This window comes from Arachis hypogaea, chromosome 11, assembly GCF_003086295.3.
Source record: "Arachis hypogaea cultivar Tifrunner chromosome 11, arahy.Tifrunner.gnm2.J5K5, whole genome shotgun sequence".
NCBI lineage: Eukaryota > Viridiplantae > Streptophyta > Magnoliopsida > Fabales > Fabaceae > Arachis > Arachis hypogaea.
The window spans coordinates 77,059,200-77,063,043 of record NC_092046.1 but is presented as its reverse complement, the minus strand read 5'-3'; the positions used below and the strand labels follow the sequence as shown (position 1 = coordinate 77,063,043).

Genomic DNA, 3,844 nt, shown 5'->3' with positions numbered 1-3,844 from the left:
TCTTATCCGCATACCTTTCCCAGTCAGCTCCTATAACACATATGTCATTCACAATTTGTTCAAGTTCATCATCATCAGGGCTCCTACTTACTCTTGCTTGATAACCGAGATCATCAAAATGTGGTGATTTCAACTGAAGAGTCCTTGTTATAGCATTGGGGCTGAAATCCACCTCTCTCCCTCTTACATAACTTTTGAAGGTGGGGGCCTTGGTTTTGTCTTCTCTGACCACGTTTGCATAGAACTCTTTGATGAGGTTTGCATTTATCTTCCCCTCCGGGTTCGTAAGCCTTTGCCAACCCCTTTGTTCAATCTTCTCTCGAATCTGTGGGCACTCATTCTCGTCAATTTGGAACGTTAACTCAGGCAGTATCTTCTTGAGCTTTATCTGTTCAAATTCGAGTTCATGGAATGCAGTTTTGAATCTCTTCTCATCGAAAGGAATGCTCTCCACTGGTTCCTTCCTCTTTTGCCTCTTGGAGCTTGATGATGCCATGAGTTTGAGTTGATGTGTGAAGAGGGTGGAAGGTACGGATAGATAAGGAATTCGGTTGGTTAGGACAAGGTGTGATGAAGGGGAAGAGTGTTTGGTTTCGAGAATGAGAAGTGTGGGGAGTGAAATTGGAATGTTAAGGGTGTACTTAGTGCGAATCACTTATATAGGGAAGTGGTGTGTGGATGAAAGGTGTGGATTGATAGGGTTGGTGTATGATGAACGGATGGGGTTCTGCAGGGGATGAGCACAAGGATCATCATCTTTATGAGGGAGATTGGTTCGGTCTTCATGGGTCTCATTCTTTCAATGTTGCATGGCACATTTCCCAATGCATTTCCCCTTGAGACATGTGTGTATTCTCCCTTCATGAAGTGGCCGAACCCTCCTCATTTAATTTTCCACTCAATCCACTTCAATACCCCTTTCTTCTCTCTTACAAAATAAAAGAATTGTGATTAAAAAAATATGTGTGGAAAGTGGTGGCAAAATTAAAAGAATAACTACTTTTTAAAGTTTTTGTTTTAACTAACTAAGTGCCATTCAATAGAGCAAACCAACTTACTAACTCAACATCCATGTGTGCAACATTGGCAACACCAAACTTAGTTTGGTACCGTGTGGTGTAAAAGATTTGTTCAAGGCCCCTAAGAGTGACATGATATGGGTTACATTGATGTTCTCTTAGTGTGCCTTGAACACCAAACTTGTTCTTCACTATATGTTGCACACAAGGATTCATTCAAGTCCATGTCAAGTTGATTTGAAATCCCTGAACCTTGCATTATTAACTACTTTTAAAAGCATGTAAAACATGGGTTGCCTCCCATGAAGTGCTTCTTTAGCGTCACTAGCTTGACGTTTTGTCTTTGTCATGGTGGTTGGTAATGCTTCAGATCTTTCCCTCTTGCAGTAGACCTATATCCATTGGCTTCATCAAGGATCTCTACATGTTCTAAGGAAAGAACTCTGTTAATGGTGAAGACCTTAGGTAACTGAGATGGGATAGTGGGGAGATGAGGTGGAATATCTGGGAAGTAGGCTGAGATCACTTTATCCCCCGGAGAAAAGTCCTCTGTAGGGATCTTTTTTTTCCTCCACCTCCTTGGTGCCTTCTTCTTTGTCCCTTTTGATGTTGTCTTGCTTTTTGTGACCTCCTCTTCTAAGGGAATTTAGTTACTGGTCTCATATGACTCTGGTGGTTTAGATTTCTCCTTATTTTCCTTGAGCTGTGACAGCTGTTGATTGCCTTGTTCTTTAACAAAGTGGTTTCCCAGAGGTGTTGGTTGTGCTTCAGTGCTTGCCTCCTCCCTCAGTATCTCATTATGATCTGTTTCTTGTGAGAGTTTGAAGACATTGAAGCTGAGTTGTTCATCATGGATCCTCAAAATTAGCTCCCCTCGCTCCACATCTATGAGTGCTCTGGCTGTAGCTAAGAACGGTCTTCCCAATATGATTGGGTAAGTGTGACTTTCTTCCATGTCCAAGATGACAAAGTCTGTGGGAAGGAAGTATTTTCCCACCTTCACCAGCATATTTTCAACCACTCCTACTGCTTGTTTTTGAGTTTTGTCAGCCAGCCTGATAACTACATCTGTGGGTATTATCTCATTGATCTGCAGCCTTTTCATAAGGGATAAAGGCATTAAGTTGATGCTTGCTCCCAAATCGCAGAGTGCTTTATCAAACATTGTTTCTCCTATGGCACAGGTGATGTGAAAACTCCCTGGGTCCTTCCTTTTTATAGGTAACTCTGGTTGAATGAGAGCACTGCACTCCTTATTCATCACTATTGTTTGTCCTTCCTTGAGTGAGCTTTTCCTGGTCAGCAGCTCCTTCATATACTTAATATATGAGGGCATTTGTTGGAGGGCCTTGATGAATGGTATGTTTACATGGAGGGATACAAGCAGGTCAAGAAACCTTGAGTATATTCTCTTCTCTACAGCACCATTGAGTAATTGGGGAAATGATGCATAGAGTTTCAGCAGCTCCTTCTGTGTCAGCTCTTTTTGTGAAATTTTGGGTTCTTAGTGATCCTTTTCCTGTTTCTTTGCTGATGTCTCCCCAAGTTGTTCTAATGGCTTGTTTTGCTTTTCCTCAATCTCCATATTACTTATAGTAACCATCTTGCAATCTTCCCATCTGACTTTCTTTGCTTCACCTCTCGGATTTTTCTCTTTGTCACTTGGGAAGTTATTAGTAGGTTTGGGAATCTTTTCAGATAAGTATCCCACTTGAAATTCCAGCCTCTTGATGGTGTCCCCCTGGTTCTTGATACTAGCTCGCACCTCCTCTTTGAATACCTTATTATCTTGAATCTCTTTGCATATGCCTTCAAGCAGAGTCTCAATTTTAGAGAGTCTTTCTTCAGATGATGGTGAGTTGAGAGTGGATGGGCGAGTTGGGTCATTTTGGTTTTGGTATGGATGTGGAGAGGTGTTGTTAGGGTGGTGCTGATATGATCTCTGTGTGGAATGTTGGTGAGCTGCATGGTTCTTGGGGTTGTGACATCTCTGATCTTGGCTTTGATCTTGTTGATTTCTCCACCCAAAGTTTGGGTGATTCCTCCAACTAGGGTTGTACGTTTTGGAGTAAGGATCATGGGTCTGCCTGGGTGAGTTTCCAATGTAGTTGGCTTGTTCTTGCTCCTCCTCTGCCTCAGCACTCACTCCCTCTTGGGTTGCTGATGAGGTGGTAATTGCTGCCACTTGGTTTCTCTCCATCTTCTTGGTGAGGTCAGCCAGCTGCTTGGTAATAAGCTTGTTTTGGGCCAACAGTGCATCCACATTGTTTAGCTCCATCACTCCTCTAGTGTTGCCTCTTTCAGAAGCATAGAAGTAGTCATTCTTCGCTACAGTCTCAATGACATCTATGGCTTCTTCAATGGTCTTCTTCTTGTTCAGAGATCCCCCGGATGAATGGTCTACTGCCTTCTTTGATTCATAAGAGAGGCCTTCATAGAAAATGTGTAGTTGCACCCATTCATTGAACATATCTGGTGGACACCTTCTTGTCAGGTCCTTAAACCTCTCCCATGCTTCATATAGAGTCTCACCATCCTGCTGCCTGAATGTTTGCACCTCAGCTCTTAGCCTGTTGATCCGTTGAGGAGGATAGAATCTTGCCAAGAATTTGTTCACCACATCTTCCCAGGTTGCTAAACTCTCCTTTGGGAAGGATTCCAGCCATTTAGATGTCTTGTCCTTAAGTGAGAAAGGGAACAGAAGTAGTCTATAGGTGTCAGGATGAACACCATTAGACTTCACAGTATCACATATCATCAGGAAGGTGGTTAGATGTTGATTGGGGTCTTCTTGGACACCTCCTCCGAATGAACAATTGTTCTGA

General features: G+C 42.7%; 1 non-coding gene across 1 annotated transcript; it reads left to right on the top strand.

Annotated features, from left to right (window-relative positions):
* Positions 1–3,484: 3,484 nt before the first annotated feature.
* LOC112725281 (small nucleolar RNA R71) lies at positions 3,485–3,591 on the top strand. Its single transcript, XR_003164399.1, has one exon. It is a non-coding gene; the product is annotated as a small nucleolar RNA R71 (small nucleolar RNA).
* Positions 3,592–3,844: the final 253 nt, after the last annotated feature.